General features: G+C 39.8%; 1 protein-coding gene across 13 annotated transcripts in view; it reads right to left on the minus strand.

Moving 5' to 3' along the window:
* The window catches only part of KANK1 (KN motif and ankyrin repeat domains 1), a 215161-nt gene that overhangs the window by 126514 nt on the left and 76269 nt on the right, over positions 1 to 12378 (minus strand). For all 13 annotated transcript variants that reach the window (XM_086415386.1, XM_086415396.1, XM_086415388.1 and 10 more), the window contains one exon: positions 11436 to 11561. The gene's annotated coding sequence lies outside the window, so the exon portion shown is untranslated. The remainder of the gene's footprint in view (positions 1 to 11435; positions 11562 to 12378) is intronic.

A 12378-nucleotide genomic window follows, 5' to 3' on the forward strand; every position in this document is an offset into this window, starting at 1 on the left:
CTTTGCAGTTGATTCTCTGGTACTTCTTTTTGTGGTGGGAAATCCCCTTCAGAGTGCATTCACACCAGAAAAAGTAATATCCTTTTAGTTACTTGTTTTCTGGGTCACATTAATCAACTCTTAGTTAATCCTTCTCAACAGGTATCAACAACTGCATTTTACTTTAAGCTATTTGCTTTGGCCATTTCATGTGATCATTAGGATACAAGAAGGCAGCTTCTCATAACTTCTTAAAATCAAACTGTTTCTGTAACAAGAAAGAGTGATATGAGAACTTTTATATCTTTGTCAATTCTCTTAATTTGGAATAAACAAATTATCATCAATACAAAGTGGCTAAATTAAAAGATTTTTTTAATATGTTAGAGGAGGCTGGAATAAAAATGACACGGAATATTAACTCTCCAGACTTGTACTTCAGTTTTCTCAAAATTTTCCACATTTTAATGGTCATTATTAAATATTAAAAAAGATTGCTGGGAGAAATATCAATAACCTCAGATATGCAGATGACACCACCCTTATGGCAGAAAATGAAGAGGAACTGAAGAGCCTTTTGATGAAGATGATAGAGAGTGAGAAAGTTGGCTTAAAACTCAACATTCAGAAAACTAAGATCATGGCATCTGGTTCCATCACTTCATGGCAAATAAATGGGGAAACAATGGAACCAGTGACAGACTTTATTTTCTTGAGTTCCAAAATCACTGCAGATGATGACTGCAGCCATGAAATTAAAAGATGCTTGCTCCTTGGAAGAAAATCTATGACAAACCTAGACAGTATACTAAAACACAAAGACATTACTTTTCTGACAAAGGTCCATATCAGTTTAGTTTAGCTCATTTCAGTTGCTCAGTCATGTCTGACTCTTTGTGACCCCATGGACTGCAGCACACCAGGCTTCCCTGTACATCACCAACTCCCGGAGCTGACTGGGTCTTTTCCAATGAATCAGTTGGCCAAAGTATTGGAGTTTCAGCTTCACCATCAGCCCTTTCAAAGAATATTCAGGACAGATTTCCTTTAGGATTGACTGGTTTTATCTCCTTGCAGGTCTGTATAGTCAAAACCATGGTTTTTCTAAGTAGTCATGCACAGATGTGCGAGTTGGACCATAAAGAAGGCTGAGTGCCAAAGAACTGATGCTTTTGAACTGTGGTGCTGGAGAAGACTCTTTGAGAGTCCCTTGGACTGCAAGCAGACCAAACCAGTCAATCCTAAAGTAAATCAGTCCTGAATATTCATTGGAAGGACTGATGCTAAAGCTGAAGCTCCAGTACTTTGGCCACCTGATGCAAGGAGCCGATTCACTGTAAAAGACCCTGATGCTTAGAAAGACTGAGGGCAGGAGAAGGGGACAACAGAGGATGAGATGGTTGGATGGCATCTCTGACTCAACAGACATGAGTTTGAGCAAACTCTGGGAGATGGTGAAGGATAGGGAAGCCTGGTGTGCTGCAGTCCATGGAGTCACAAAGAGTCAAACATGACTGAGCGACTGAACAACAACAATAAATTTCTAAAATTGTGGAAACTAACAGTTATTACCCCATTCAATATATTTGAATATCCAAAAATTTCTACACTTGTAGATTTGAGTTATTTCTCTACTTCAGCTCATTGGACCTCAAGATATTCTACAAAATGTAAACAATCTCAAGCTTATTAACATTTTAAGATTTTAAAGTGTTTCTGCTTCTCTTCAATCCATGGCAGAACTGGTTCCCATCATTTTATCAAGAGTTCCTGAAATGAGAACTCTGTGTTAAGGTGGAGGATTTAGAGACTTACAAAGTCAAAAAGAAATCATAACTCCTACATTTTTAATCATCCATCCTCCTGGTGTATGATTTACCCCATAATTCCCACAAGAAAATGAAGAAAGTTTTGAAGAACGAGTTATTCTCAAAGTAAATCTTACAGTCAGCCTCTGTCAATCATGTTAGCCTTTTCCCCTGGTTAGCCATTCTCCACCTCCTGCCAGAAAACTACACCACTATTTAATTGCTTTGTGACTTCACATTTTATTAAGAGGCAGAAAAACATAAAGAGCTAAAACAAGGAGATAAGCCCACTGCCGTAAATTGTCCCCTTAAGCAATGAAACTTGCCTCTCTAGTGTAATAAGGTGGGCACTGTGGAAAAACCCCGACAAGTGCAATTCTGCATAAGTCCAGAGCCCCCATCACTTACAGAAACCCTTATAGTTCTCTGGACTGCAGTGCCATAGATCAGAACCTAGGGCAGCCAACTTGCATGCTTTCGAATGCCAGTGTGAAGGGCATAGCCCAGTGAGTCAATTGCTCTCCACTCTACTCCACCTCAAATTTATTTTCTGTTCTCATGGACCAAAAAAAGGGTGGGGGGCAGAAGAGAAAGAAGAGAGACAAAGTTGTAAAAAAAAAATGCAACCTGAGAGCATGCCATCTGCCATCCTGTTTCCCCGGAAATCAAACTACTTGTTACGTAACTCAGTGCAATAGTTAAATGTTCACCCTCGTGAACTCTGAAGAATTTTTTCCTTTCCTACTTTACTGGCTTTCCTGTAAGTCTCCATTCCTTCCTCTGTAGTGAGATGGGTATCATTATCAGATCACACCACATTCCTGAATGTGCCCTAGTCCCTAACCTCTGGAAGATTATATCCAGTGACTCCCACAAATTAAGTAAGCCTTGGTATTTAAAGCCCTGAGAAAATACCAACTAGTAACTTCTCTAGGATGCTGCCAGCCAGAACACAAAGGGTTCAAGTGTTTTTAAAGCCCACTGATGTGTAGAAGAAAGTGGGTTTAAGACAGTTTTCAGGAAAAGCATGCAAGTATATGAGTGGTGTATATGTGTGTGTGTGTATAAACATCTAATATATTTAGTAAGCATTAAAAAAGTCAGAAAAGGTATACAATAAACTCAGCAGTGGTTATATTAAGGTATGGGATCAGAAGCTGGGATGCAAGAGTCATTTTTTTTTCTGTATAAATGCTTTATGGCTTGAATATATGCCAATGGATATGTATTATTTCTGTAACTGATTTTAAAAGCTAAAATATGGAAGAGAATGGTGACTAAAAAAAGAAAAAGAATGGTGACTAATCTTTTGAAACCAAAAATCAAAATACATGTTCTACCAAAGCATTTCTGTCCCTCATTTAAGTGCAAGAGGCAGTTAACTAAAAGTAATTTAGTCACTGGAAAATTGAAGTTTCCAGGTTTCAATAGTTGGGTGTTTTTTTTGTTTGTTTGTTTGTTTGTTTTTAAGGTTGACATAGTATCTAAAACATGACTGTCAAAATTTCAAGATTGTCAAAATTGTCAAAAAAAAATTCAGGTTTCATAAGGTTGTTGTTGTTGTTCAGTCGCCCAGTTGTGTCTGACTCTTTGCTACCACAAGGACTGCAGCATGCCAGGCCTCCCTGTCCCTCACCATCTCGAGTTCGCCCAAGTTCATGTTCATTGCATTGGTGATGCCATCCAGCCATCTCATCCTCTGATGCCCTCTTCTCCTTCTGCCCTCAATCTTTCCCAGTATCAGGGACTTTTCCAATGAGTCGCCTGTTCACATCAGATGAACAAAATACTGGAGTTTCAGCTTCAGCATCAGTCCTTCCAACAAGTATTCAGGATTGATTTTCCTTAAGATTCACTAGTTTAATCTTCTTGCTCTCCAAGGGACTTTCAGGAGTTTTCTCCAGCACCACAACTCAAAGGCATCAATTGTTTGGCATTCTGTCTTCTTTCTGGTCCAACTCTCACAACTGTACTTGACCACTGGAAAGACCATAGCTTTGACTATACCGACCTTTGTCAGCAGAGTAATGTCTCTGCTTTTCAACACTCTGTCTAGGTTTGTTATCGCTTTCCTGCCAAGAAGCAATTGTCTTCTGATTTCATGGCTGCAGTCTACATCCACAGTGATTTTGGAGCCCAAGAAGAGGAAATCTGTCACTACTTTCACCTTTTCCCCTTCTATTTGCCATGCAGTAATGGGGCCAGATGCCATGATCTTAATTTTTTTAATATTTAGTCTAAAGTCAGCTCTTTCACTCTCCTCCTTTACCCTCATCAAGAGGCTCTTTAGTTCCTCTTCACTTTCTATCATTAGAGTGGTATCAACTACACATCTGAGGTTGTTGATGTTTCTCCCACCTATCTTGATTCCAGCTTGTAACTCATCCAGCCTGCCATTTCTCATCATGTGCTCAGCGTATAGGTTAAACAGGGTGACAGCAGACAGCCCTGTTGTACTCCTTTCTCGATCCTGAACCAATCAGTTGTTCTATACAGGGTTCTAACTGTTGCTTCTTGACCCGCATACAGGTTTCTCAGGAGACAGGTAAGATGGTCTGGTATTCTATTCTCTCTAAGAGCTTTCCACCATTTGTCATGATCTACACAGACAAAGGCTTTAGCATAGTTGATGAAACAAAGAAGGATGTTTTTCTGAAATTCCCTTGCTTCTATAATCCAGTGAATGTTGACAATTTGATCTCTAGTTCCTCTTCCTTTTCTAAACCCAGCTTGGACATCTGGAAGTTCTTGGTTCACATAATGCTGAAGCTTAGCATGCAAGATTTTAAGCATGACCTTACTAGCATGGGAGATGAGTGCAATTGTCCAGTGGTTAGCACATTCTTTGGTACTACCCTTCCTGGGGACTGGGATGAGGATTGACCTTTTCCAGTCCTGTGACCACTGCTGGGTCTTCCAGATTTGCTGACATAATAATGCAAACCCTTGATGGCATCCTCCTTTAGGGATTTGAATAGTTCTGCTGGAATTTCATTGCATCCACTAGCTTTATGAACAGCAGTGCTTCTTAAGGCCCTCTTGACTTCCCACTCCAGAATGTCTGGCTCTGGGTGACTAACCACATCATCATAATAATCTGGTTCATTAAGATCTTTTTTAATACAGTTCTTCCATGTATTCTTTCCATCTCTTCTTGATCTCCCCAGCATCTACTACGTCTCTACCATTTTTATCCTTTATTCTGTCCATCTTTGGGTGGAATGCTCCCTTGATGTTTCCAATATTCCTGAAAAGAACTCAAGTTTTTCCCCTTTTGTTGTTTTCTTCTATTATCAAACATGGCTCATTGAAGAAGGCATTCTTGTCTCTTCTAGCTATTCTTTGAAACTCTGTATTTAATTGGATATACCTTTCCCTGTCTCCCTTGATTTTCACTTCTCTTCATTCTTACGCTATTCGTAAAGCCTCCTCAGATAACCACATTCATAACGTAAGATATTGAGCAAATAGAATAAGTCCCTAAATTGGCAACATTATGTCTTCCTTCCTCTTGGAAATTAGGCCATGGTGGGTGTCCCTCCTGATGGTGGGCCAGCACACTCAGGAGGAATTTGGCTTAAGTCAATGAATAGTTTGTATTTACTTTTTGAAAAAGGACTACCCAAGAAGAAAAAAAACAAAGGCAAGAAATAAAAAACAACATCGGAGTCCCTAAGGACTATAGTTTGGGGTGGACCTCTCTTTGAAAGAATTACAAAAATTGCAATTGGCTACTCTTTAGGGAAAAAATTAATTTTCGTTCATATCTCAAGTTATACTTCTAATAGTTTCATACAGATGAAATATTTTAAAATGTGAAACAGAGCTATAAAAACTACAATAAGAAAATACAGGTAGATTTCTATGCAATCTTGTAGTTAGAGATGTTGCTATTCATTCGGTCATTCTACAAACACTATGTGCTAATAAGCATTAGAGACCCAGTAGATCACACAGACATAATTCCTGTCCTGATGGGAGTCACAGGCTAGAAGGGGAAATAGGAAAAAGAAAATAAATGAAAAGTAACTGCATATTGATGTATGCCTAAAGGGGAAAATCCTGCAGAATTATGACATTGAGAATACTAGAGGGAAAGACCAGTGCTGAATAGGAAAGCATTCTGCCTCAGGTGAAACGTAAGGTGAAGCCTGAAGAAAGAGGACTATGACAACAGCTAACCACTCATATTGTTGTTCAGGCAAGGTTGAGCTTTGGACTTCCCAGGTGGTTCAGTGGTAAAGAATCCACCTGCCAATGCAAGAGACACAGGTTCAATTCTTGGGTGGGGGACAGCCCCTGGAGAAAGAAATGGCAACCCACTCCAGTATTCTTGCCTAGAAAATCCCATGGACAGAGAAGCTTGGTGGGCTACAGCCCCATAGGGTTGCAAAGAGTCGGACATGACTTAGCGACTAAACAATAACCCACTCATGTTCACTCTATGAATAAGGTAGTTTTCTAAGAGCTGTGCATGAATTAACCCACTTAATCCTCTTCAACAAGGCGAGTTAGATACTGTTACAGTGATGACTCCCATGTTACAGGTGAGGACAAGGAGAAGCAGCTTGCCCAAAGATGCAGAACTAGTGAACATGGAAGGCAGGTGAACCCCAGCAGCATGCTCTGGAGCTCTTCTTCTTGAAACTGGCTCTCTAGAGGAAGAGTCTGCCATAAGGAAGGTACATGAGTACACGTGTGTGTACAAGCACATGTTCCAAGCAAAGGAACAGCACCTGCAGAATAGTGGGAGCAGGAAAGAGGTTGACATGCTCCATGAATTGAAAGAAAGCCAATGTGGTGGGAACATGGTGTTCAAATATGAGTGACAGCGGTGAGATCAGACAGCAGGCAAAGCTGGATCACGCCAGGTCTTGCAGGCCATGGTTAGGAGAATGCCACGACTGGCTTAGGCGGGGCTGGGTCAAGATGTGATTACACTTAACAGAGATCACTCTGCTATGTGAAGAACAGACTATGAGGGAACAATACCAAGGCCTTCTTGCTTCATAATGTGGAACCACAGAAAAAAAGATTCAAACCATATAAAATTAAATACTTACTTTAAAAAAAAAAACTGTACAAAATTCAAAGGCAAAGGAGACAGACATCTATAATATTTTTTACATTTAAAGATAGTTTACAATAAAAAGATTTGCAAATTAGCAACACAAAAAGAAAAAGTCCCTTTGGAGAAATGTGCAAGGAACATGAACGGAATATTCACAAAAGAAGAAATACAAATGGCTTATAAATATATGATAAATGTTCACTTGTGCATACAACTGGAAAAGATTTTTTTAATTCTGTGATCTAATGTTAAGAAGAATCTAGGAAAAGAAAACACTTATATACTGTCAGTAGATTATAAACTGGTTGTTTTCCAGGTAATATAGAACAAAAACCTCTTTCTTGACTTTATATTAAGAATAATTAAGGGTAGCCTCAAATTATAGTTAGGGGGACATGCACTGACACATGTCTAGAGGGAGATATTTTAAGTACATACATTCCCTAAACCACACTCTTTATCTACCTTTAATAATTATGCAGCAATGACACTGATATGGAGAGAAGTTTCCAAGGTTGCATATTTGTATTTAAATTTTTTATGTAAGCATATACACACAGAAAAACCTCTGGAAGAATAGGGATTTAATGACGGTAGGACTATGCATTTGCTTTTTATTTTTTTTTATTTTATATTTTCATACAGGTTTTAAAGGTTACACTCTAATTTAGTTATTACAAATATTGGTTCTATCCCCCATGTTGTACAATACATCCATGTAGCCTATACTACACACAAGGCTTTGTATGCATACACACAAAGTGTATCTTTGTTTGCATTGCCCACTCCTTCACCTCTACATTGCCCTTCCTCCCTGCTTTAGTAACCACTAATCTGTTCTCTATATCTGTGAGTCTGCTTTTTTTTTTTTTTTTGCTATATTCACTAGTTTGCTGTATTTTTTTAGTGATATAGGTGATAATGGCTTTTAACACCTATGAGTGCTCAGTCTCTCAGTCATGTCTGACTTTTTGCTACACTAGGCAAGAACACTGGAGTGGGTTGCCATTTCCTCTTCCAGGGGATCTTCCTGACCCAGGGACTGAACCTGCATCTCCTGCACTGGCAGGCAGGTTCTTTACTGCTGAGCCTCCGGGGAAGCCCTTGTAGGAGACACAGGGGACACGAGTTCGATCCTTGGATAGGGAAGATCCCCTGGAGGAGGAAGTAGCAACCCACTCCAGTATTCATACCTGGAGAATCCCATGGACAGAGAAGCCTGGTCGCTATAGTCCATAGGGTCACAGAGTTAGCCATGACTGAGCACACATGCATTTACTTACTTACACAACTGATACAGTACTTATCTTTCTCTGTCTGACTTATTTCCCTTAGCAGAATGCCCTCAGATTCATCAACACTGCTGCAAATGGCAAAATGTCATTCTTTTAACTGAGTAGTATTCCATTGTGTGTATATATATATATACAACACCTTTATCCATTCATTTGTTGATGTATATTTAGGTTCCTTCCACATCTTGGCAAGTGTAAATAATGCTCTGCTGTGAACACTGGGGAACAAGTATCTTTTTGAATTTGTGTTTTTGGTTGGTGTTCGTATTTTTTTATATACCCATGAGTGGAATATGGTAGTTCTATTTTGAGAAACTTCCTTATTGTTTTTCATAGTGACTGCTTAAGATGGTTCCCTTTCCTGCAAACTCTCAACAACATGTGTGATTTGTGTTCTTTTTGATGACAGTCATTCTGACAAGTGTGAGGTGACAGCTCACTATGGCTTTGATTTGCATTTCCCCAACGACTAGTGATGTTAGGTCATCTTTTTATGTGCCTGATGGCCAACGGTGTTCCTCTTTGGAAAAATGCCTATTCAGTCCTCTGCCCATTTTTTAATCAGGTTGTTTTCTTGATGTTGAGTTGTATGAACTGTTTATGAATGTTGCATATTAATCCCTACGTAGTCATATCATTTGCAAACATTTTCTCCCCTTCAGTAGGTTGTCTTTTCGTTTTGTCAATGGTTACCTTTGGTGTGCAAAGGCAATAAGTTTAATTAGGTCCCATTTGCTTACTTTTGCTCTCACTCCCTTTGCCTTAGAAGACAGAGGTGTCTATCCTCTGTCTCTTCCTTCTCTCCTCCCTGCTTGCTGCAAAGAAGGGGCCTCCTCTGGCCAGGTGCTCAGCTAGCCCATGGTCCTGCAGTCCTGGCCCCTTCAATTCCCTGCTCTCTTCTTGACCTCAATACCCATGCCCCTTCCCTTCCCTCCTCCCTCCTCCCTGGGTCCCTGCCTTCCTTCCAATATGTCCTTACCCTACTCTGCTGCCTCCTCCCATGGCATCCCTCTTTGCTCCTTCCCTTCCCGGTATGTTTCCACCCCTGGGCAGGTGTCCATCTGTACCTCTTCGGCCTATCACTGTGTCCTGTAGCATCAAGAGTACAGATTTACAGTCAGAGGCCTGGAGCACACACTCAGCTCTGCCAGAGTCCGCTTCCATGACCTCAAGTGAACAACTCTCTTAATTCCTCCAAGTCAATTTCTTCCTCTGTAAAACAAGGTTAATGATACCTGCTCCACCTCCCTCAATTATGTTTGAGGATCAAGCAAGATAATGCATGTAAAAGTGCTCTGTGAGGTTATAAAGCACTTTAACATTCTAGTTATTCCTGTTACTTCTCTCCCCTCAATATCCTGACCGTGCATCATCAAGGGAGCCTGACCTTCAGGCTGCTCATGATGTTAACATGTAATAACAATGTCAGCATCTGCAGTTTCTGCTGTAAATTACTAATTCAGTAATGATCACATTTAATTTAAAACAAGTACAGTTGACCCTTGAACAACATGGGAGTTAGGGGTGCCAACCCTCCACACAATCAAACATCTATAGTCGGCCCTCCATCCATGTCTGCCTTCCTCAGAATACAGAGTTCCACATCTGCAGGTTCAATTAGCTACAGATCATACAGTACTGTAGTATTTACTACTGAAAAAATCTGTGCACCCATGCAGTTCGAACCCATGTAGTTCAAGGGTCAACTGCATATAATCTATGGTTTTTTAGTTACATGAGCATGGACTTTTGGAAGATAACAGCAGTAGTCAACAATTACTGAGCTCAAACCAGGAGTCATGCACTTGTTCTAAAATTGCTGATCAATTGTTCAGTTGTGTCTGCCTCTTTGCAACCCCAAGCACCACCCCAGGACAAGGCTTTATTATTATTTCCACTTTTTGATGGGGAAACTGAGGCAGAGCAATACTGCCATGATTTGAACCCAGGCATCTAGCTCTACAGTCCATGCTTTTATCCACTGTCCTGCAATGCCTTTAATGACTAAGTGAGGTCTACAGTGGAGGGAGAGAAACCAGTCAGGAGGCTAAGGCTCGAAAGGATTAGAGATAAGAAGATGGACCTCACCTGCACTCTTTTAAAAAGGCAAATGAAATTATTCATTTGCCAACTACCTATGTTGTTGAGGACTTAGGGTCATCAGGTACTTCCATATTCTGCTGGTGGGAATATAAACTCCCACAACCTTTTGAGAAGGCAACTAGCAGAATGCATCAAACACCTGAGGGATTCCTTCCCACACCGTGGGCTGACTCAACAATGCCACTTCCAGCAATCCGCCCTAGACAGACAATCATGGACGTGCATAAAAGATGTTATTACAATGTTGTTTCTGAAACTGGGTAAAACAACTAAATGTCCAACAAAAGGAGATGAGGTAGAGAAACCATTATATACCAATATAAATGAACACCTTCTAATGTGAAATGATGCTGTAGAAAAGAAGGTAAAGCACATTGTCAAGGGAAAAAAGCATGTAAAAAAGCCTGTTGGTATGGGCTTTGGCATCTGACTGGTTCAAGTTCTGAGTAGGTTCACCAGTTTTCTGAACATGGCAAATTATTTAATTTTTCTGAGCCTCAACTTTCTCGTGTACAGATGGGGATAAGAAAAGCACCAACCTCACAGGGTTGTGAGAATTAATAAAGTAATGTATATAAAGTGGTTGGTACAGAGCCTGGTATGGAGTAAGCCTGTGATAAATGTTTCTCATTTGCAAAAATATCAAAAGTTAACACATATGACACACACACCCCATTACAAATATTTGTAAAAACAAGTATTATAAATAATGTAGTAAAGTTTTAACACTGGTTATCTCTGGAAGTAACAGATTTTTTTCTTTTAAGTTCTCTGTATTTTCTAAACTTTCTTTATTTGAACAAAGCAAGCAATATATTAACATTTAAGTATCTTCATTTTTTCAAGTAGCCTTAACAATAAATATTCCTTTAAATCTATTAAGTTTCTCTAGTATAACCCAGTCTATGCATATTGTGTTTAAGGAAATGGGGTACTTTTATTGATTTAATCTGAAGAGTAATACATTTCCCCCTTTATTTTTCAAACAGCTTGCTCATATTTCATTATATAAAAGTCTTTTCTGCACTCATATATTTTCAGATTAAGAGCACCCTGAAGGGATTATTAGAGCATAAAAGCTAGAAGAAAAGAATAGATTAATGTCTCTTAAAAAGCAAAGTTAAAGAAGAAAAACATGACAACTTCATGATAGTTACATGGGAAAAAAGTATACCTTACCTTAAATATGTAAGGCCAGAAATTACTGCAATAAATATCTCAACTCCATGGACAATTTCTTAGTGTGGTCAAAAGATGGAAGTAATTCAATAGTTCAGCAGTCCATCCAGTACAGCGACAATCATTCTGAAAGAAAAAAAGAGTCTCATTGTGGGAAATGTGATGGAGCAATACTCCTTTCCAATAGGAGAGGGGAATCAATTACTAAAGACAGTTATGTGGTTTATTATGATTAAGGCATTTTCTGGTTGCAGGTGGAAGTGGCAGACCAGAAGTAAAAAAGCCTAGGATATCATCATACCTCCTTTCCTTTAGGAAGAAGCTAGTCACTAGCTCTTGGGTGTCTCACCATCAGTTCACTTCTACTTCATGTGCTTCTCTTCATGTATCCATCAATATGTACATAAATCAGCTCACAAATACCATCACTTTTTATATTTGGTATCTTTGTCATTTCAGAATCAGACTAGCCCATAAGAAATACACGGCCTTTCTCTGAAAATCAGCTCCACGGAGGACCTTCACTGCAAACCGCAGTTCCCCTGGATTAAAACTCTGGGACTGCTTTCATGTCATCCCCTCCATCACTGGCCATGCCAGTATCAGTCCACCCCCACTTTCCCTTCAATGTCCTACTGCTCTCTACTCTTTCACTCCTATGCCTGGTACCTCAATGGGAAAGAATCTTCCTGCCAAGGCAGGAGATGCGGATTTGATCCCTGAGTCGGGATGATGCCCTGAAGAAGGAAATGGCAACCCACTCCAGTATTCTTGCCTGGGAAATCCCAAGGACAGAGGACCCTGGCGGGCTACAGTCCATGGGATCACAAAAGATTTGGATATGATTGAGTGTGACTAAACAACAATAAAACATGCCTCCACTAATACCAAATTCTTTGGCACCCCACCTGTTTACAACAGCAGCCTCTAACCTGGCCTCTCT

The sequence above is a fragment of the Bos grunniens genome, chromosome 8, assembly GCF_055505025.1.
Source record: "Bos grunniens cultivar Pamir isolate PY7600 chromosome 8, Bosgru_T2T1.0, whole genome shotgun sequence".
NCBI lineage: Eukaryota > Metazoa > Chordata > Mammalia > Artiodactyla > Bovidae > Bos > Bos grunniens.